Source organism: Scatophagus argus, chromosome 14, assembly GCF_020382885.2.
Source record: "Scatophagus argus isolate fScaArg1 chromosome 14, fScaArg1.pri, whole genome shotgun sequence".
In the NCBI taxonomy this organism is placed as follows: Eukaryota; Metazoa; Chordata; class Actinopteri; family Scatophagidae; genus Scatophagus; species Scatophagus argus.
The window spans coordinates 11,730,486-11,755,081 of record NC_058506.1 but is presented as its reverse complement, the minus strand read 5'-3'; the positions used below and the strand labels follow the sequence as shown (position 1 = coordinate 11,755,081).

Here is a 24,596-nt window from a genome sequence, read left to right as displayed (position 1 = left end):
AAATGTGTTTGAAGTGCACTTCCTTTTTGCTACCTAAAAGTTTGACTGTTTTCCTACTCCGGGCACTGCGAGCCTCAGTCACATGCTAAGCTCTCAGTGCTATTGGGAATGTGCAGCAACAGTGCATTGTTTGCCATAAACAGAAGGAGAAGTGCTTTGTGTTGGCTCATATATAGTAACAGTGAATCACAGAGCAGGAAAAGAACATACGTGATGTGAAAGACGTTGAAGTTTTGTGCCCTCTGTGCAGACAAGCATTTTAGATTACTGATGAAGCCGGCCTTCGCGACTGACTCATAATTGGAGATCTGAGTTACATAAAAGTTTCAGAAAACTAACACTCATTACAGCTTTTAAATGAGCTTGTGATGCTTAATAATACATTTTGATAATGATTGCAACAATGTGAATTGTGGAATTGTGGAATGAAACTCATTTACATATCACACTCTTACTATCATACTCTTACTTATATATATATATATATATATATATGTGTGTGTGTATATATATATATATATATATATATATATATATATATATATATATATAATTGTTCTTTTGCTTGGTTTCCACACCGAGTCAGTGTGTGATGGGCGCTAGTGTCTAAGGCAGTGAGGGAAGATAATTGAAATTCATTGTATGTGTATGGTCACTTTCTCCCCATTAATTTTTGTTTCCAACCCACTTGCTCTTCTAAATAGATTTAATTCTTTTTCCAAATAAAAAACATGTGCTTGAAGAATATTAATGTCTAACTTGCAGCCAATTTCAAGAAGCAGGGTACATCACAGGTTTAGAGAAGACTGTTTCTGAAATTTAATATTTCATTTTTAATAATCAAGCAAGAACTAATTTTAAAGAGAATGGTACATTTGTATCAGAATTGGAAATTCTCTGTGCTAAATGTGGGTTTGGAAAATTGGACACACATATATGTTTATGTTTTAGCTATACATACCATGGAAACTTATTTGCTGTAGAAGACTAAATATTGCTATTTCTAATATTGCTAATATTGTGTTGTACCACCTGTACATTTTAAGACTTGCGCTATCAACAGGTAAAATAACTCAGTTTGGGTTTCAAACATGGAAACCCACTTTAGTATTTAAGGTGTTTCGGTTTGATTTACGCATGTATGTGTTCTCTAGGTGAGATTGTGGTCTATGCATAACTGTGTAACAGGATTAACCCAGCTGGGTTGTGTATCTCTTCCCACTATCTCCCACTGGCAATGCAGAGTCTGTCAAGCTGAGGAGGCTGTCAGTGGGTGGGCGACATATTCTCCACAACTAGAGGGGGATTTTATGGAGTCTGGCAACCGCTACAAATAGGACACAGGCAGGCAGCTCCCCTTCCTCTATCCACCTCCCTTCGCCGTCTGGGCTTGTCACTACTAAAAGGGGAACAAAGGCGAGAGCAGCTATGGGACTAGATTGTTCTTGTTTGGAGGGGAAATGTGTTGTTAGTATGTTGCTAGTGTTTTTAACAGATTGTTCTGTAACACCTTAAACACAGGTTTATACTAAAGGTGAGGAGGAGGTTATCTGGCTCATCAAAATGTACACTGGTTCCACATTTCTTTCCCCCCAGACAAGAAATTCCAGAATATTTTCAGTTGCTAATGTGACTAAGAAATTTGCTGTCTCACCGATGGCACGTCTCATGTACCTTAAAGCAGACAGGCATGACTGCTAATTCAGGCACAGGCGCAACTGCATCAACACTTTGTCTCTCTCAAATGAACCTGACATCTACAATGGTGTTTGACAACACAGTGAGAGTGCAGGCGACAGGACCATAACATTATGTGATGAACTGCTGTACACCTCGTATTCACAAACACCCAGTAGATGGCAAATGACAGGAACAGTAAATGGCATATGACTGCAGTAAGCATCAACAAAGTCCATTTTCAAATGCTGCAGGGTCCAAATAGTTCAATATGTTGATTACGTGTTTTGTGGATCGTAGGGATGCTCAGTGATATTGGCATGTCACTGTGGCAGGCGATAAATGCTCTAAAATGAAATATTGCTGTTTTGGCCTGAAATGAACAGACTGATAAGATGACACTTTCATTGGGCTCATGCAACACAAACCTTTGACTAAGCTGTTCGCTTATTTTTCCAAGTGACTGTGTAGAATTTCAGAGACTTGATTGGCGGTTGGCCAGTTGCCAAAAGTACAATATTGTGCATTTGATAGTTGATTGGGAGAAAATTAATCAGAATTTGAATATTGAATATTCAATGAATAGTTTCCATCTCTCTGAATTTTCTTTTTTTTGTTATGTAATATTTTGTGCCTTTGTTGGTAAAATGATCACTTTGGAATTTTGTGAAATTGTGATTGCCATTTTCCAACATTTTCCTTTTCATTCTGCTTGAATAACTGGAACAATTAGTGGATTTTTAAACTTTGATACAATACAAGTAAGTATAAAAAAAAGGATATTCAATACCTGTTTTGATACCACGGCAAAAAGATAAGAGTCCTGACCACAGAAATATTTTTTCTTTTTGTTGAAAATTAACAACCTGCACAGTGCAGACACAGAAAAAAACCCACAGAGCACAAACCATCACATATGTAATAATACTGTAATACTGTCTATATGTAATACTGTGATAATGTGCCTTGGGATGAAAATTTGATTGTAGATGTTTTTTTTTTGTTTGTTTGTTTTTTTTGTTGTTGTTTTTTTAACTATTAAATGGACACAACACTCAACAAGTAACAGTGTTGATACTTTGATGAATATGACAATCTTACAAAGCACTGCAAACTATTAGCGCAGAAACAGAACAGAATTGCCCACATACACATGCACAGAAGCAGTCCAAACACATGCAGCTGCTTTGACTGTTGTTGCTTGTGCTCATTAGTGCTCATAATCCTGGTTGCTGTCATCAAGCGAAGCAGTAATTGTTTTGGTTTTTTTTTTGTTGCATTTGAGGCTCTTGATAAGGAAGACTTTATGAGACAGAATTTAATCGTGCCACTCTCAAAAAGCGCTTACTTCTCAATTAACACAGACATGCATTCACCCTCAAAGAGAAATACATGAAATGCTGTGGCATGCAGGGGCAGTATCTTGTTTGCTTTGTTTTGCTTAAGTGGACAGCCTTCTTCTTCTTCTTTTTTTTTTTTTTTTTTTTTACATAACTTGCTTGAAAGCATGCACACATTAGAGATTGAGTGAGAAAGACAGAGAGTGAAAGAGAAAGAGAGGGAGAGAATGACTTCCAGTGTTTTCTTGTTGGGCACCGAGGCATGGATAAATATTCTACTTGTAACAATAAGTGGAAGAGACAGAGGTTGTCGAGTGTACCTCCTCTCCTCTCCTCTCCTCTCCTCTCCTCTCCTCTCCTTCCCACTTTTGCATAGTCCGGATCAAAATCCACTGTAGCTTGAAGATGTGATGTTCAGAGTCTGCAGGGGAAAGACTATTTTTTTTGTTCAGGCAATAACTGTCAGTTCGCAAACTAGCCGCACAAAATGAGGATGCATCGCGGAAATGCTCTAATTGGACTGTATATCCCTGTATTTTTGCTTTAAATCTAGTAAGTGAACATTTAATGCAGTTGGCACCTGCTTAATGTTCTCTTTAGAATGCATCTTCTCTCTGTTAGCTGATATGTTCATTATTAAACATAGTGTCAGTGAATGGAGCAGTGGCTGCTCTGCTGGTTGTCGGCTTCCTCCGCCAGATCATTGCTGATGACAGTACAGACGATTCAATACAGACGATCCAACATGAGGTCCATGTTGAGGAGTAAACACACAGGCACTTGTAATTTCTTTGACTATTTAAAAGTCGGTGCATATAGCCATGCTGAAATCACTGTAGCGTGTTAGGCTATAACTAGAAATTAATGGCCGCTGGCAGTGTGGAAGCAGATCGAGTGACTCATGTTGGACATGGAGATTTGAAAGTCAGCATGTTGTCTCCAGTGGTGGATGCGCTTAAAGCTACAGGCTTTATCACAGGGAACATTAGGGAGAAAAATACACAATGATTGTATTGTGTGAAACAGCTTTGACATGTCAAGGCATGGACTAAGGACCTCCTAAGGTGTCCTGCGGTATCTGGCACAACGACGGTAGCAGCAGATCCTTTAGTTGTATAAGGTGAGGCGAGGTGGGCCCTACATGGATCGAAGCACATCTCACACATGCGCGCACACACATCGGATTGACATCTAGTGAATTTGGTGGCTAAGACAACAACTAGCGGTGCGGGTGCATTATTCTGCTGAAAGAGACCGCTGCCATCAGAGAACAGTTCCTTCAGTTTTTACGCAAAAAACTGTACGTTTTAAACATTTTAAAGCTGCATTTTTGGATGTGCGTACCTTTAGTTCATATATAAACTACCAACAATGAACACCAGACCTAGTCCACTGTTAAACCATAATATATAGTGTAATGGGATGTTTGAGGGGCTGTATGTATGCGTGTGTGTGTGTGTGTAGTCACCCTGCCAGTTGGTGGACAGACAGACTGCCATACAGGGCCAGCAGACTGTCATGCAGGGCACTCTGGGAACAGCAGACACTTTGCGTCCCCTGGGTCAGTGATGAGGGATAGAAGACACCACAGGGGGCCAGCTGACACCTGGGTCACTCTGAGAGAGTCTGTACCTCATCTGGCCCCTTTGTTTAACTGTCCAACTCCGAATATCCAATTTAGACATTTTGTGAATTCCATTTCTGCGTGTACGATATCTCAGTGATGTTTTTTTCCCACATTTACAGTTTTTGTGTTTGTGTATTTACTTGGAAAATTGAAAAACTGCAATGACTCAAGTTGTAATAAATCCAAAGACAGGACCATGAAGGGACAGTTTAATCTCCTATATTGTATTTGACAATTAAGGACTTTTTTGTCCTGATGATATGACGTGTTGCAATGATCCCTAACCCTTTGTTATGATTGCATTTTCGTGGTGCAGAATGGTATACATCCTGGGATAATTGAGTTTGCATTTGCTGTAACTGTGCATATGTCTCACTTCATAAAATAAGCCCCCAGTACATAACAGTTCTGTTTTGTAATAATAACATCCTTGGTGAGCTTGAACCTGTGAGCTGCCAACGGCATGTCATCACAAACAACAGCTCCCATTATCTCAGGTATGGTTCTAACCCATTGCTACCTCAAGCCTATATTCTCGTGTTAAGCAGGGATGAAACATTGATGCTAAAAGGAGGCACAGCCTTGACTGGAGCAGATGTGACATGTTTTTCAAATGACCTACTTCTGTCCCTATTATGAATTAAAATTGTATGATGAAGACGGGGCGACAAATGAATGATACATGGTGGGGGGTGGGGCCGAGTGGGTGGAGAGGAACAACAATAGGTTACAAGTAAATAAAAGCGTATGCATGTTTATGTGAGTATGTGGATTGTGGATGTGTGTATAAATAACACATTCCAGTTCATGTACCATGTAACATACAGATTGCATTAACCTATAGAGAATAAGCACAAACATAAACAGGTGACCCACACACAACTCACTGACTCTCAGTGCTAATGGCTCTTTAATTGGTTGGGTGTTTGCAGGGAGGTAGCTGTAGACAGATGTTATCTGGCTCTGCTCTCTGTAGGAGGTGAAAGCAGGCCTCTAATGGTCTGTGCATATGGAACCAGGACTTGGACCTGCGGTGGGGACGCAGCCTGCTGATCTGGCCCCTTTAGCTACTTAGCTGCTGAATTAGTTAGTGTGGGAAGAAAGCTGACTGAAGGAAGATTAATTTCTACATTTTGTACCAGACCCTATTGTGCCAAGATCAGCAACTGTGTGCTCACTGCTTGTGGTAACAGTACGCTTGCCCTTATGGACAAACACAGGCTTTGAGTGGGATGCTGTTTTTGATAAATGAACAGTGACTTCTCCCAAGAAAAGTTTTATGTCTGTCTTGGCCCCTTGCCCTCCTTTGTCTTTCTTAGTGACTCCTTCTTTCCCTCATCCTCCCCCTCTTTGTTTCCCTCCTTTCTCTCCATCTCACTTGCTCCCTCCGGCTCAGTGAGGCACAACTGTGTGTCGTGAGAGATCATATCCTCTTGACCTTGCTCCAGGAGTTCTGATATATTTCATCTCTCATCGATTTTCTATCCTCTGCCATTTTTTTATCGCCCACTCCCTCCCTTCCATTGCCATCTTTCTTCCTATCCACAAAATCATTTTCATCTCTCATCCCATACAAACATACTAACAGAATTTCTATTAGTCAGGAAAAAAGCAAGAAAGTAAGGGGATGGGACGAGATCACATTTTCCATCAGAGTGAACCCTGAGAAAATGTCCACAAACAAATAGAAAAATACAGCCATGCTAGCCAAGTAAAGATGAGAAAAGAGGTAGAAAGGAAAATCAATACACTCAGGTGCATGCATTTGCACACACACACACATGTGCGTGCACAAACACACACAAGCAAATAAAAACACACACACACAATAAGGTGTGCCCTACTTACAAAACAGCCATTTACCTCTATAAAATAACAGCAGCACTTCAGTCTGAGTTCTCCTTAAACAGTTGGGTGTCACTAGCTGTGGAAGGAAAGAAGAGACACAAAACAACTTCTTTCACCATGTGACTTTTTGACCTGGATACCCCTGCTAATGTGTTTTGACTAACACAGTCTGTCCCATTAGCATCCATGCTGTTGGAGGCTACGGGGTCACCCACCGTATGGTGTAATGGTCAGGGTTCAGGGTTATTGTTACACAGGCTGCATAGGCATCGTGTTTACTGTCCATGGGGGTGACTTGGCTCATGACCTGCTGCCCTGCTGCATCTGGGTCCTCCCCGTGGAATGACTCTATCATTTTGTGCACTCGACCTCAGCTGTCACTCAAATCCATTCATCACCTCTCATTGGTGTGCTTCATGCCTTGTTAGGGGTGAGTAGTGGGAATAAACATAAAATGAAAGATGGCAAAACAAGAGACATCTCACAGAGGAATACAATGGCTAAACCTATCCCAGCAGTATCCTTCATTTCATCCAAAGCCTCTTTCACACATGCAGTCTATCCTAGAAATGTTCAGGAACATCATTGTAAAGCGGCATAGAAAATGGATGGATCTGCAGCCCGCCAAGATTTCAGAAGGAGTGAATGAACCAGTCTCTGCTGGAGATATATTTAAATCTGTAAATAAGGTCATGCAAATCATTACTTGCCACATAAAATTGTTGAATATTAAACACATTACAAGAGCACCAGACGAAAACAGCTCCTTGCCTGCCATATTCCTGAAAATAGTGAAACAAGTCTTCACGGTGGTGCAGTGGTTAGCACTGTTGCCTAATAGCAAGAGGCTTCCAGGTATGAATCCCGATCTGGGCCCTTCTATATGGAGTTTGCATGTTCTCCCTGTGCCTGTGTGGGTTTTCTCTGGGTTCTCCGGCTTCCTCCCACAATACCAAAACATGCTCATTAGGTTAACTGGCTACTCTACATTGCCCCTAGGTGAGAGTGTGTGGTGTGTGTCTTTGTGTGTTGGCCCTGCGATTGACTGGCGACCAGTCCAGGGTGTACCCTGCCTCTTGCCCGCAGATAGGCTCCAGCCCCCCTGCGACCCTGACGGATAAGCGGTATAGAGAATGGATGGATGTCTTCTGCCACATAGACCTACATCTGTCTTTGCTCCATCTTCTTTTTCTGTTAAAGAAAACACAACAGACACACACGCAGCACTGCTGCACTGAACAGCTCCTGGAGAACAGTACCTTCTCCTGGTCATAAACATGAGTGAGTCAACATTTCTGGGGACAACAAACTAAGCGGCGAAAAACAGACTGCCCATTGATTTGTCGGCTTGATTCAAAACAGCGTTATGCAATATCTTGCTCCATCTTCCTTGTCATTGTAACTAATTATTCTCTTAATTTAGCCATAAAAAAATTGGTATGTGTGTGCGTACACATGGAGGTGCTTATATAATCAAATGAATTCATGCACTGCCAGATATATTTATTATAAGAGAGATAGAGATTTGGACTGTTATCTTTTTTTCAATAATGTTTCCATTGAGCAAAAATTTGAATTAGGTGCTTACATAATACTGTCTCATTGTTTTCTAACAATAATGCTTTTTGTTGTTGTCCTCATTTTCTCTCTCTCTCTCTCTCTCTCTCTCTCTCTCTTTCTCTCTCTTTTTGTGTCTAATGCTTTTCTTTGTCGTTTTCTATAATAAGAGGAGACAGTGGGGTCAGTTCAGTGTCATGCATGATGCATTTTTAAGCAGCCTCCGTATAAGTATATGTTTATGTCCAAACAGAAACAGCCAGTTAGTCTTGTCATCTTTGTTTCCCTTCCCTTTCTGCTCTCTGTCTGTCTGTCTCACTGTGAGTGAGTGTGTATGTGTGTGTGTGTGTGTGTGTCCTCACAGGACTGTCTAGCCTGCTAAAAAAGGTAAGGTTAGAGCACTGGGACTTTTCAGCCCTCTACTCTCATTGGCATTTGTAGGGAGCCTCAGATAAATAAATAAGCAAAATGCAGAGTTCAGTAGACAGCAGGTTGCATCAGGTTCTTTATTGTTGACATACTGAACTAGCAGAAATGATATTCAGTGATGGTCAGAGCAGGTCCATGTGTTTGGGCATTCCTGTTTCTTGTTTGTTAAAGTTAGAGCTGCACCAGCTATTACCTTATCTACTACATTTGTGCTGCTTTTCTTTGCATGCCTCTTATTTTCTCTTTAACGATCTTTCTGTTTACTGTTGTTTTAATGGGCTCACATTCACCGTATTTTCTGGAAGACGGTGTAATACAAATGGACTTAACTCTGTGTAGCAGAGAAGTGATCATCAGTTTTTTGTGTGTGCTGATGATCCATCCTGCTTTCAATCAGTCCCAAATGCCAGAGTCATGAATGCCTGTTTAAATAAGAGGAGATGACAGAGTAAAGAAGTTTTTTTTTGTTTTTTTTTTTTCCTTTTAAGATATAGTAGAGAAAATGTCTGGACTGCAGGCAAGATCCCAGTGACAGAATTGCGACAGAAAAGATGTGAGAGACAGCTTATTGAGGTATCAGATTTAGATACAGAAACAGTCTCACACTGTCTCAGCTGAGAATAGAAGTAAGAAATTTATACTAAAGATAATCAGTGTTTCTGAAATTTCCCCTGGTTTCTTGTACAGATGCCACACCAACAGTCCATCGAGGATGGCTCTCAGATGATTTCTATATTTGTGGTAGTTGAGGACAATCTTTACTGTAATGTCAAAGGAGGACAGCCATATGTGTCCCTTAAGCCAGTTAGAAAAAAGTATGGAGCTCCATGGGTTTACTGTGACAAACAGAATGGACTGACAGCTTGACCTGTAGACATGACTTCCCACAATTTTGTTCCTTCAATATAATAATTCAAGGAAACCAAAGCTTAATTTTACATGTTCTTGCGCTGAAAAGTGTTAGAAAATAAAATAAAAGTGAATCATGAGCATATAGTCATTTAAGCGGCATGTTTCAATGCTTTGATGTTCAACAGCTGAAATTTATTTCTGACCAGCAGCGGATGGAAGTTTGGCATTTATGGGGGCTGTGTTATTAGCACTTTTCCATGAAAATGTAGTTTTAAAAAAAGGAGAAAAAATGTTGAAAAGAAACTCGTTTTTTTCACCACGGTGGAAGATTAGTAATTTGTTCTGTTTGTTCGGGCTTTCTTTGAGGATGCATCAATCACTGCAAAGACTTCATCATCAAGGGATGTAGAAGTTGGCCAGAAGAATGTACTCAGTTCTTCTGTTTATTTCAATGGTGCTTTCATTGAGTTCAAAAGTCACTCATACTTATTCCATCAAACTAGAAGGAACGAGAGACAGTCCTTGTTTTGCTGCAACATCTCGAGTTTTGGGGTCACATACTGTACAGCCATATTCTGAATACTTAAAGGGGAATTACATTATTTTTAAACCTGAATACCTTGAATTCATTCAACATTCAACAATCTAGATGAGGTCAGCTCACCTCTCATGCGATTGCCACTTAACACTGGCCTTTACAAAGTGCCAACACCCATTCCTTGCTGTGTTTTCACCACTTGGTAAAGAAAGTTGCTATGGAAATTCCCTTTCATGGATCACTTTTTCTGTATCTGCTCCGTGGCCTTACCTAACCCTGTCCATCTCATCAGAGAGAGAGTGGAGGACATGGTGGGAAGCTTGACCTCTGTGTGTTTTCATGGTTGACTGGAAAAAACCTGAGTCCACCTGTCCCTGTGGAGAAGGAGAGGGTTGTAGAGTGCAGGCCATGACAATCTTTTCCCTGTGTGCTCATGGTTGGCCTCTCGTGGACAACCAGTTCCACAGCTGACATTTACACACGACTCACTCAGCTCTCAGAAAGAGGAAAGACTCACAGCAAGCACATATTTGATAGAAAAGTGAGAGTTGCAACTGACTGAAGTTCAAAAAAACATCCGCACTAAGATTTCCATTGTCACAAACAAGGGATACATCATAAACCTGGTTTGTTAATTGTTATGTTATTTACAAAAACACACTCATTTACCAATTTTATTTTGGTCTAGATATTACATTCAACATTCATTAGTGTTTCTGTTCAGCTTAATTTAGTGAAGCTGTAAGCCATAGATAGTGTGTGGGCCGGGGTACACAGATCATGGTTATATCTATACATGCTGATTAATAGCACGGTAGCAGGTGGGTTGAAAGTGGGTGAAAAATAGGTTGAAGCTTCTCTACACTGATGTGATGTTGTTGGAAACATTTAAAATACTGGAAGCAGCCTCTTTAATCATCAATATAACACATAATAAAGAAATCACCTGGAAAGCTCACACTGCTCAGCATAATTTGAAAGGCAATATAGCCTATAGCAGGGACCATTAGAGTGGAGTAAAATGTCCAGTTCAGTGGGTGGTGGTTGGGTGATTTATGTGTTGTGTGTACATGGAGATTCGGTCGAACTCAGAGCTGATCCACACATCACTAAAAGCTATCATACTTTCCTCAAACTTTGGTCATCATTCACTTAAATGCTTTGCTGTTACTGCACTCATGAGCCTAAATACTGTCATTGACCCTGTCTCAGTCCCATTCATGCATGCAAAGCATTACCAATGTGGAGTTAGAAACAAATTAAACACCCTAAAAAAGGTCCATGACTTGCTCTTTATCAGTCCTTTTTTGTGCATCCTAAAATGATCATTCGAAAACATTGAAGCACCGGTGCATTTGGGTCAGCCCTACTAGATATACTTTATAGATCGTTTATAGAAACGTTTTCAGACAGACCTCCAAGTGGGGCTGTTGTTTAGGTGCCGGGCTCAGCCCCTTACTTCAGCCCTTTACTAGTGAAGGGAAATCTTCAACTGGCAACAGTGTGGGGAAGGCCCTTTTCTGTTCCAGCATGACTGAGCCCCAGTGAACTGGCCCACACAGAATCCTGACCTCAACCCCACCAAACACCTTTGGGGTGAACTAGAATGGAGATTGTAAGCCAGGCCTTTTCGCCCAACATCAGTGCCTGACCTCACAAATGCTCTACTGCATGAATGGGCAAAAATTCTCACAGAAACACTCCAAAACACTTCCGAAAGGCTTGTGGAAAGCCGTCACCAAAGAGTGGAAGCTGTTATAGCTTCAAGGCTGTCTATGTATTTAGAATGCAATCTCACTAAATCCCCTGCACAATACTTTTATCCATATAGTGTATATGGAAATATAATTGTTGAATGTTGAAATATTGAAGGTGCAGTGACCATTTTTAATCCAGTATACTTTTTTTTTCAAATTGAGGGAATAAGTTCTGCTAACAGTCCATTCTTTGTGTGTGCTGAAATAAATATCCGGTGTTTGTACGCAGTCCTGGTTCTGTAAATGGAAAACAAAGCGACTAAGACTGAGCCACGAAACACCTTTTCAGCCAATAAGCAACAGGGGATCCAGCTGCACTCTGACCTTACATTCATTCCTTTGGAATTACACATCTTTGCTTGTGTAATGTTGCTTATTAAGGCTAATTTACCCGCAGGAAGCGGACATTCTGCATTCCGCTGTGTTTGTACTGTGGTCAGCTAGCCAGTTGTTAGTGTCATTGCCCTGGCAATGCGTTTCCATGAATTTGTGTGGCAGAGCTTCCGAACTAGCACTGAAAGAGGGGTATATTTGTTGGACTGTTGAGTGCAAAATATCAGCATTCTTTGTGAAGATTTGCTTTCTCTTCCTTTAATAAGGGTGTGTTTTTACTTTGTCTGCTTACAGGTATTGTTAATATGCTTCGTGTTGGCATCAAGTAGCACTGCATTTAAACATTTTACACTCTTAAGTGCTAAAAATACTTGCTTCCTTACACAGTCTGCATCATCTACTGTCTAATTATTTCAGTCTGACCTCCCTCTTTCCCTCGTTCTCCCGTCTCTCTCTCTCTGTCTCTCCCATAGGTGAGTTCCAGAACCCTGGGTGCATATGTCATGGTTGTGAGAGGCACTGGGTTGGCTGTCAGAGTATGCATTCTTTTTACATTCGCTTGACTCACTCAGTAGATTTACTGTGATTCTTGAGGGCATCTACACTTAACTTCCATGAGTAATGGCTGATTATAGTTGTGGGCGCTACAATAGATAATCATTAGCCATATGCACTGTGTACTGGCATTGCTCAAGATTTAGAGTGCTGTCCATGGTGCTGAAAACAAATCTATTGCTGCCAATGTATTTGCGCTCAGTTGTGTAACAGGTCTATTGTGTGTGCAAGAATCTGTGGGAGCATGTGCCAGTGTGTACCCGTCCATCTTTGTAGCAAGTGTGTGTGTGTGTGTGTGTGTGTGTGTGTGTGTGTTGGTGTGTGTGTGTGTAGCTCCATTATCTTTGCGTCTGAACAGTTTTCCCGTCCCATGCATCATCCACCCCCGTCTGTCTCCATGTCAGGCCTGATAACAGCTCCTATTGCCCACAGAGATGACTAATCAATAACACACAACCATGGGAACAACAGCTTGCTGTCCACACACACACACACACACACACACACACACACACACACACACACATACAAATACACACAAGGCGGAAATATTGGCTCACTGTCCACAAACATTGCATTGACTGCTCCAGGCTGACAAAGAATCTGTTGTTTTCTTATTTCAGGATACCTGGAAGATTCACTTCCACTACACCCCCACCTATCACCACCTCCACACCCACAACTACACCACACCTTCACACAAAAAAATGTAAAAATGCTTGTACTTTCTCCCTCTTTCTCTCTCTCTCACACACACACATACACACACACCCCAATCTGCCAATAGACCCACAATCAGTCATGCTTTATCACCCTGACAATATCTCTGTGTGGTGCTGAGGATGTTTTCTTTTTTACAAAGAATCTTCAATTTCTTTCTGCTTGCATCACACTCACCATTTGTTCTGTTGCCTTCTTATCTATTCATGTTCCTCTCTTTAATACTCTCCCAGTACAAGGTCTGTCGACTTCTGTGGAAGCTAAATCAGCGCCTCAGCTGAGTGGGACTGCTACTGATTTCACTTGATTCAGTGCCCCTCATCTTCAATCAGTATCTCAGTCGCCCTCGGTGGAATAACAAAGGATAAATGACAATAAAATGCATAAAAAACCTTAGAAGATACTGACAAAGCACTTTACCTCCTTTCCCTTTCTTTTTTAGTCTCTTTTCTTCCACCTCTCTGTGAGGTGTAATTCCCATAGACAGACTGGCCTGTATAAAAGCTTGTCTGCTGTCCTGATTCCCCCCTGAGGTGCCATTCTGACCCAATAACTCCTTCATTCCTCTCTCATGCTTCATTCACTCCTCTTTCTGCTTCTTTCCCTGCCTCTTATCCCGCTTTCACTCTCTCCGTGGTTTGCTCTCTCTCCCTCCGGTGGCCAGAATGCTGTAATTGAGTTTTTTATTCAAGTCAATTAAAAGTGCAGGCCTTGCTAGAGACAAAACAAGTCTGCATAGTCGCCTTTTTCCTCGGGCTCCCTCGTTATTTATTCAATCCACTCTTTATATCACTCAGTAGCTAAGAAAGCAGCGGGTGTGTACTTTCATTTCATATGTGTCATTAAACTGTTTTGACATTGTTTACAATGTAATTTATCTTTCTCTATGACGCCTCCCCTTCCCCCACAAGAAATCCTATTTAAATGGTAATTCAAACTTCCATTAAGTTGAGGCCTTTGTGAATGCCATACAGAAGTTGCTCTATCCCTCCCCTCTGCCTCAGCAGCCATCTGAGGCATGATTGTTTACTCCCAAAAAGCCAAATATTCATCAAACTGAAACTCCCGACTATGTTGTCTTCAGTTAATAATACTTTCCCGTTCTCATTTAGCATCATTTTTTTAGCCATCGAGTGATGAATGATAGTGCGAGGATTATAGGGATCATTCGTGATGATAGAGTGTTATAACTATCTTTTGTCTCCTAATGTGCGTACCTTTGTAATCAGAGGAAGGGTTCACGGAGGTTTGAACGAGGCAGGCCACTTCAGACTCCGAGTCGAGGTTTGGGGCTGAAATTGATATGCAGATGTTGACACAAACCGCGCTACTTATCACTACTTTAATGTATTCTCTTCCTCGTTTACCAAATTGCAATCCAGTTTGTGCAACGTAGAGATAGCGAAGGTGAGGGTGATGCTTTTCGTATGCAAATGAGAAATTAAATGTGAGATTTGCAGCATTCATTAAAGAAAAGCAGAGAGATTTATGGTGGCTGTGGGGCTAATTTTCTTTAAATACCTTAATCAGCAAACCGGTAGGAAGGCACAACTCTGAAATGGAATTTGGCCTCTTCACGTACACACATATTCAGTGCACTGCCTACACTACATTCCTGCTAAGGAGAAGTAGGTTGTGAGGTGAAGTAGAGACCTGATATATATTCCACTCTCTTTTCCAGGTCATTTGTCTGTCAGTTTCTGATTAAAGAGCAGTTGTGTGCATCATAAACTAGCACACTGATTGACTGTTATCTCAGTTGACAAATTATTTACTGGAGTAACGCTTATGATCGCCTAGTCTAAGTCCTCATATTATCATCGCACACTTAAGAGAGGATACAGAATAGAAAACACTTTGTAATAAAAGACCTAATTCGCCTTGAGCATTCAAGTCCTCACATTATGGTCCAAATCTCTGACCTTCTCTGATGTTGCTGTGAGTAATTATAGTGGGAATGTAGAAGGGCCACAGTTGCAGGTGTTGAAAGCATGACAGAGAACAGTAGCGTGATGGATGTGAAATGGTTGTCCCACTGCAGAGGACGGCGAGTAGAGGATCAGGTCAGGTGCCATTTAAAAAAAAACAAAAAAAAAACAGTTTGTGTATTGTCTCTGTCACTGTGAGGGCGAGGAAGTGTGAAACCATGGTTCTGTCCCTGTTTATTTTTCTGCCATAATCAATAGTTTCAGTATGGCCCAGCATTTACAGTAACAGCATGCTTGTGACTTTACAGACACACTAATAATTCAGAAATCAAAGTATTGCAAATGAAATGAAAAGTTAGGGATTTCGGAATATACGTTACTTAGCTGTGTGGATGTGTGGGAAAGTAAACACCAATTGCAAACAGACTGCTCCTCTTCCAGTATTCCAAACAGTAATGGATGACTTACAGAAGCGAACACTACTCGGCAGACCTTGAGGTGTGAACATTTACAGCAGCTATCCTTGGTTGTGTCCTGTGTTAATGACCTGATTGCTAGCCTTTCATTATTTACAAGTTGTTTGCATGGGATCAGTAGAAAACCATGAATAACTGAGTGAAGATAATTGATGTTGCCTTTAGACTGCAGAGGGGGAATCAATCAATACCTGTATCAATACCAGCTTAAACTATTCAACTGTAAGCAATGGGATTAATAATGCGTGAACAGGACAACTAGCAAAACACATTTCTAGCTCACTGATCTGTTTTTTCATACTTATTTTCTTCCTCTGTCAAATTATTCATCTTTGTTTTATGCATGCTTGATGAGTTGGCAGTTCATGTTCACAGCTTGCAGAGATTGAAAACCACTGCATTAGACCATTTGATGCTTGCAAGCAAAGCAACATTGAGGCAGATTGAATTCATTTTCTGTAGGTGGAAGATCAGAGACTCATAAAAGTCTCAACAAACCCTGTCATTTCTTATTGTCACACACATCTCCACTTCTACCATTTAGTTCAGGTAGGTGGCTGCTGATGTGCCTGTTGATGTGTAGCTTCATGTTCTCAGTGGTAATCATTTGTATGATGGTGCATCATTTGTTTTCGACATTGAAATGAGGTTTCTGATTGGAAGCTCACCACAGGTTATGGCACAAAAGATTGTTGCATTACACCCTGTTTACTCGTAAATACCACTGCACTCATTTTAATTGGTTTGCATGTGAACGCAAGCAAAATAACTAAAATGTAAATGGAGGCATTCTTGCCTCTGATGAACAAAAACAACATTTCTGAAAGAAGTTGACTGTGTGAGTTATTTCAAATTATTAGAAATATAAATTTTTAATGAGATATCCTAATCTACCAGACCAATGATACCAACGTTACAAAAAGGAAAATCAAAGGCAGGCCAAAGACAGTTTTCAGATGATGATAAAGCCATAAGTAGAGATTGATGTCTGTCCATTTGTCCACACTGTCTATGTTATGGGACTGTTAAATGAGTTTAGAGAACTCTAAATTTACACTTTCAAATACTTGGAACCTGTTTGTTCCGATTTGACATATGAATAAGTGCTAACTTTCTTCTAAATGGAAAATGTAAGAAATGCTTTGAGAGATGGCATTTTAAAGGCCAAGCCATAAGCCTTCTGCTGTCAAATCTCTGTATTATTATTTTATCTTTTAAGCTGTTTATCTGCCCTGAATTAAGACAGAAGTGAAGCACTATCGGTAGTTGACATTTTAGAGTTCCCTATTGTAGCTGTAACATTCTTCAGCTTATCAAAAACGTTACTCCTGAAGTGATGACTTTAAGGCTTCCATGTGATGCTAGGGGAGTGTTAGTGTTGTTAAATAGATACTGTGTGAATTCTGCATGATAATTATGTAATGCATTTGTCATCCTGTTTGTCTGCACTGGACAGAAACTGAAGTCTTCCTCGTTCACCCACCTTTCTCCTTTCAAATCTCCCTGTTTCCATGGTTACTGAAGGCTGTAAGAGGCAGGTAAAAGTTGAATACTCACTTTGATTCTCTGTACTCTTTTGCCTTGGCAGTTAGGAGTGCCAGGCCTAAAATCCTCAACCGGCTTGTCCGCCATTTAAATGATCTTAAGGGTCTTGGTAGGGGATTACACAGGGCGTTGCTTCTAATGCATTTTCACTGTCACAACAAGAACACAGTCAGGTCTGGTTTTCTTCTAACTCTCATTTGTACCATCTCTTTGTCTTGCTTTTTGTTCACCTGGGTTGCTTTGCTTGTCATAATAAAAAAGGGTTTCTTATACAGGCACTGCAGCGATATATTAGAGTAGCGTGGCCACTTTGTGTACACAGGGCATTCACAAGTTAGGTTAGGTTAATTGGTGACTTTAGATTGCTTGTAGGTGGGAATGTGTGTGAATGGTTTGTTTGTCAAATAACCCAACTGATGGATGGGTTATTTGAGGTACTCTGCTGTGTGAGAAGTGCATATCTGATCCAGTAAAGTGAGAATCGTTGCAGTGGAATTATTAAAAATTTTAAGTCTATTGACAAAATTTTCTCACTTCTCAAAATCTTATACTAAATGTATTGGACTGCTGTGAAGTACATTAGACTACTTCTATTGTTTTCATTATTTTGATTGAGGTCCCTAAGGGCAGAGATTACATACTGTGCTATTAACAACATTAAAAATATTCCACTGTTCCACTAGCAAGTGACAAATGGTAAATGTGTCACTTTCATCTGACGAGACTCAGGCAGAAATGGTCACTGAGGAGGTAATTTGTTTTTATAAGAAAAGGTTTAGTTGTTTTTTTTTTCCTTAACTCACCTTTTTAAACTGTACATTCTTATTATTATTTCTTATGTTTATCACTTTTCTCACAGCTATTGCTATTATCAGATGTGAATCATGGTGTCTGAACCTCTGGCAGAAATATCTATTCTTTACACACACTATCCACCGAGGATCCTCAATGGACTCTTTTCTTTAGCTGTGATTAAGTTTGTGTCTGAACTATTACATTTGAGTTTGATTCATTGGTTTTCAGCCAGAAGGTTCTTGTTATTTGGCGAGCATCCTGTGATTTGACAGGACAGCAGTGTGGTATTGGAACAGCTCTCCTTCACTCAACCACTGAAATATGATTTGCTACATCATGGAGCACCTGCTGATATGATGTTTTGACAGATTGTAGGGAGGTTTATACAACAGTTGCTGTTTTCTGAGAGGTGGCCAAGAAACATACCACCTGCAGCTGTTTCTACATTACGTTTACTTAGTCTTTTCAGTGTTAGCACTGGAAATAGTTTGTTTCTGAAATACTGTAAATATCCATAGCATGAACTGTGTTTTTTTGCTATAAAAGATATCATGTCTTCATTAATACAGTGACTACATATATAGTCTTCATAATGAAACGTTTTAGTGGGTTGTCAAGGTAGATGAGCTTATCAGGTGACCTCAAGTTAATCTTCTTCAGAGGATGCATTTTAAAACAAATGGACTTACGCACTCGCAGTTAAAGTCATAAACAACAGGAGATTCGAGCAGAGATACAAGCAAGGCATTTGCAACTGGATTATGAGCAAGGAGAAGGACGAAATGAATAATTCACTGCACAATCCTCATAAAATCCTCTCATGCCCTTCGCAAACACACATTCGCCTCTTTCAGATCTATGCACACTTACTCTTGGCACAGCACCAGGTAGTACAGGTACAAACCAGATACCTTTGTCAACTCACCTCAGCAGGATGTAATGATATTGATGACAGGAAGTCATCATGGAGGACATGTATCACAGCAGGAAATGTCTGAGGTGAAACATGTCCCTTCTCTACTCATCAATTCTTTAGCAACCTGCTGTCACCTCACTCTTCTGGGTACAGCAGTAACACGTCTCCTACCCTTGCTCTTTTTGAATTTGCTCTCTGCGTCTCTCTCTCTCACACACACACACTCACACACACAGTTGGGTGACTCCTCAACAAAAAGCTTAATTCACACCTGTGCCTCCAGTGACGTTATTGGAGAGGCCATACATAATCAGCTGAGTGCCAAGGGGACAAGGGACCAGAGGAATATAGACAAACAAAAATGTTGTGACACAGTGTGACGTGCGAGAGACCAGTGTGAACAGTGACAGTAGATTTGTCAAAGTCAAACATGTAAGGGATTATGTCTGTCCATTAATTCCTGTTAATGAACACCTCAAATCCACCTTTTAGAATTTGTGGCTTCTTTGCAGCGCCATCCACATCAAAACCACAATCTCATTGGCTTTTACGATACTGAGCTTCAGGTGATTGTCGTTACTCCATGAATGATGAAGCCCTTTATCAGTCCCTGCATATATCACAGGAGTCTGGACAGACATTAAAAACTGCAATTTGGACCGGTGCATGGAGGCATATAACTTCAAGCTGTTAATCCTAGTTTTTATTGTATTGTTTTCATTATTAATAAGGAAAAGCTGGTTTTTGTCAGAGCCTGCTAGAAGGGCATGTCAGTGTTTATGCTTGATTGACAGCAAGTGGCAGGTTAAGCCCCAGCAGGGGAACAACACCAAGCAGAAGGAACTAGAACTGCAGCCTACATGTCATGGGCAGACCGCTTGTTCTAAGTGGTGTTATAGAATGAGGACCACACCAGCAACTAACAATCTAGGCCGCAAATGGATATTCACATTGCTTGCTCATTCAAAAAGCTTTGCAGCACATAATGTGTGGTCGTGTTTATCACTTAGATAGGAAGGAGACCTTAGAAGGAAAGCTCGTGAACTGCTATTTAATGTCTCTGGCTCTTGTGTAGCAGGCTGCTTTTTGGCTCTGTGTATTTCTGCATGAAAAGCAAAAAAAAAAAAAAAAAAAAAACTAAAACAAAACAAAACAATTTATTTCTAGTTGGACTTGAGCAGAAGTCTAACTGTAGTTACTGGATGAGGAAAATGCATTAAGGTAAGATGGCGCACATTTTAGCCTCGTGCTAAAACAGGTAGCAGATAAAAATAAATTATTTACAAGTCAAACATGTGACAATAATGAGATGCCATCAACTAAGCAGAATCAGCAGTATGCCTTGAGGTTGAAAAGTTGCTTAGTCTAGGTGTAATAGATGAAGAAGGCTCAGCAGCCTGAAGAGGAAGTTTTCCTCCATGTTATATGATCTGTATTTGGATATTTTACCTGGGCAAAGAAAAATGCACCTTAATGCCACGTATGCTGTAAATGCCTACAACAAGCACTGTAATGTGAATGTGATCGTGTTTGCCAGATCACCTCCGGATGCTGTCTGGCTTAAATTGCGATTGGATGTCAGCCAGGGTCATCCAGGTGCAAATGCAGTGTGTTTACAGTTTTGAAAAGAAGTCCTGACAAGGTTGAAACATTATGACACACACGTAACCTTCCATGCAGCTTTACTCAAGAGGAGCCATGTGATCTCATCCCACCTGTCATTGCTCTCTCCTCTGATATCTGATGCATCTCAAGAAGCAACCGGTAAGGATGCTGTTTTCCTCTCATTTCAGCTGAAAAGTAAATACAGGCTGCACCTGCTATATGTTTTTATTGACTGTGCTGCCTCCCCACCTGCTCCACTGCTTTGCGCAGTTCACATGAAAAATGGCACCATAAAAATGACACTTATAAAAGCTGTGTGTAGATGCCGTGGAATTGTTTTATTATATCTGGGTAGAATATCTGCATTCACATCACATTCTAATCTGATGAAAATGTCTGCGTGTTGCTGTACACAGTTGTTGAAGCCTTGTGTTTGCATCCTGCAGTGATCTGCAACAGGTGATGTTATTCATGTAGCTAACACGTTAGTACAAATTACTCTCTTTTTGTCTTAAATTAGTTGGTGTAATTATTGTTTTATTATCTGTATTACTATCTGACAGGTAAAAACTCCAAAATGTGTCTCTCTCCCTCTGTTTCTCGGTATGTGTCCACATCTCCTGCTGAGCTGAAGAGAGTCTCGCTGTTCAGCTGAATCTACTAGTGAATTAGCACCTCTACAGCCTGGCAGGTGCCTCATTAGGAATATATTATAGTTTATCAGAAACCAAGCACTTTGCGCGTGAGCATGTGTGTGTGCATTTTTGTGGTAGTTTAATTGAAGCTGAGTTAATTCAGCTCCGCAGTGATTTAATATAGAAACTGAATGCATTGATTTTCACACCTTTATTTTTGGTTTGAAGTGCCTCTCAGGCACTTGTGTGTGTGTGTGTGGGTGTGTGTGTGTGTGTGTGAGATGAAGTTGTCAGCAAGTGATGCATAATATTTCTTAGGTATAATAACTGCGCTAAGTGCAAATTATATAGACTTGTTTTTATCATTTCTGAAGCACTTTCATTATGAATTTTAAAACAGATGAACATGAACGATTTTCTCCGTCTTATACACTTCAGGACAGGGACAGTAAGAGTCACTGAATTCATATACTGATACCACAGTACAGTAAATTCCTTTCTGCAAAATGTTCATCGCAGCCTCAGGATATCCAGACAGTAGTAGGCAGAAGCAGATCACACAGCGAAGGAGGATTATCTGCATTGTGTGTGTGGCTGAAGATGTCAGAAATGCTTCTCTCGAGTTAGACTAGACGAGCTCATTCTCAAGCAGAAGCCGTGTGGATTATTTTTAGAGAGGTCACTGAGGAAAGTGTTCTCACAGATTTATATATTTATATATTCTAAAAACGTAGACCACTTTTGGATGGAGGCAAAGAAAAGAGAAGAGTCTGACTCGGAAGAAATTCTGTAATCCTCCTCTGAGGTCTGTGCATCACTATTCCCAAACATTTTTTGTAAATGGGAATTGACTGATTAAGTCACCTGCTAAGTCACCACAATTTCTTATTTATTTTCCTTAAAATTCAAGTGCTCCTGCAGATTCTTCTAGTATCTTAAGCATGTGGATTTTGTGTGGGCTGCCCTTAAAAGCATTAAACAACAGTTTCCATAATGAGGATGTAGAGCGACCTTTTTGAAGATGCATGGGAGAGTAAGCGGCGCTGCACACACTTCAGAGGGTTTTAGCCTTAATCCAACACATGCATGTGACATTTGAGGTCTCCTCCACTCAGCATGACCCCAGAATTCCCACTATTTATCAGTGTGTAACTTCCTGTTTTTCTTTGCACAGCACACTCATTTAGTAATAAGACACAAATCCCAAAGGCATTGGAAAACACTGTTTAAAATGTCTAACTACAGCCCAAACCAGAAGCCAATAAATAAATTCAACCCACATGGGGAAAGAAAATTTATTGCTGTATAAATATGACCATTTTAACATTCTTTTCCCCTTGATTTTTTTATATACTCTCAAGTCTGATGAAAAATGCTGGAATGAAATATATATGAGTGAAATATAAACAAACTCATTTTTAGTGTGACAAGAAAAAGACAAGAAAATAAAGTGAGGGAAAACTTTCTGCCCGTCAAGTCTCCAAAATGTATGGCATTTACACTTACTGTAGGCTGAAAAACACAATTTTCTCCTTTCCATTATTAGCAGAACATTTCATGTGAAAGATGAATTGAAGGAAACCAAAACATTTGCTTTGCTGTCCCATTTTTCGTTTGACTTCAAACAGGGTTTCAGTTATTTTGCAGTGTTAGTGTGTCAGGGCAAAAGGAATGAGGCTTTTGTGGTGAAAAGGAGAGAAACACTCAGTGAACTACAAAGCGTGGAAATTGACAGAGTTTAGTCTTTGGCTGCTGACAGAGTTAATTGGAGTAGAGCCGAAGTTTTCAGGCTGTTTCCACAGGCGGTGAGATCTAAATTAACCAAGACGTTCAGACACAGTGAAACATATTGCTGGGTGCTTTACCCACTATATGTGCACATGGGTATTCATACAGTATGTGGGTGTTTGCAGAAACAAAAGCACACACACTGATGGAAAAAATATTATTTTTGAAATAAATTTCCTTAAAGTAGAATTTCTTTCACTAGCAGGTTTGTTTGGCTTATGATTTATTTTGAGAAAGTATGACAACCTTATGTATCATTTTGATAATTAATTACAGACAAAGTGCACCCTGTTTTTCGTCAGCTTCTTCCAGACAAGTAATTGTGGGAAATGAGACAATATGACATTTAACATGAAGGGATTCTGGATGTCTGCAAGGGTAACCAGATTGTTTTAGGCTTAGAAATACATATATACTTAGAAATATATATGGACTTTTTCGTGCATCGATCACATGAACAAATTCTATTGTTCAGAAAATCTTTAACCACGTTCTTCTCTGTAAAAGGATCTTGTGAATTTGTTCCTGGAAATCAAGAATCTTTTTTTAAAGAATAACTTTTTTTTAACCACCAAAAACAGTCAAGAATTCTTAGCAGCTATTTGTAACTAAGATTTTTTCAAGCGCTGCCGATCACCCTAAATCTGCAACGAGTAAGATGTCCCGTTCCTGCAACTGACCATTAAAATTCAGCATATCTCTTGACAGCAGTGACTTAGTAATTTCTCTGCATTACAAGGCATTTTGATCTCATTTCAAAGTAACCAAAAATGTTTTATGGTACATTTGGCATGGTTCATATACTCAGATTTTTTTTCTATAAAATAAATATGCACGGTTTCTTGGTGGATCAGATCGAGCTCCAGCAATTAGCTCATACGGTAGCCAGTTTAAGTCAAAAAAGGTCACTTCTGTCTGCATGACATCCACTGAGAAGCACTTGCTGAGATTCTGGCAGCAGCATTTTTTTATTTTTTTTTTGCAGTGGTTCACCATGTCTCAAAAGCTTTTGAACAGGCATTTAACCATCATTTAAATTAATCCATGTCACAGCCTACTTTGCATGACAACAAAACCAAGGACATACTCACTGAGGCATGCCAGACTAGAACTTCTGTTATCTTAACTATATATAGACCCTGAAAATCATGTTTTTGCTGGCCTCCAGTGCATTCTCTTTTTGAATGTTCATTCAGTGTATGAATAATGTTGACACCTAAGTCTTTTATTGAAAAATAGTTATTGCTTTAAACATAGCATAAATAAATCCAGCAAAAATAAACTGCCAAATGAATAAAGGTAATTTAATGAGTGCCATCTCTGTAGACTTCCATTTTAAAGTGTTGAATAGAAGGCCATCTGAATATCAGTAGAAATCTTTTCTACAACATAAGATGAATGAAATCCTCAAGTGAAAGGAAAGCACATTTGTGAAATGGCATGACAGCATGTTTTGGTAACTGAGAGTGTTTCAAATTGAAATGTATTTTACATGTGGCAAAAATGTCATAAAAGGCATTCATTCATTGTGGTTTTAATGTTAATAATTCTCTGATAATATAAAGCCAAATTGTTTTCATTGTCTTAAAAAGCACACAGCATCTACACAAACCAATAAAGGTGCTATGCACCTGTAAAGCTGGTTTGTCATCTGCAAATAAACACAGAAAAAGAA

General features: G+C 39.9%; 1 protein-coding gene across 3 annotated transcripts in view; it reads left to right on the top strand.

Moving 5' to 3' along the window:
* Positions 1-24,596, top strand: part of cadm2a (cell adhesion molecule 2a) — a 187,828-nt gene that overhangs the window by 28,998 nt on the left and 134,234 nt on the right. The gene's annotated exons all lie outside the window — the stretch shown is intronic.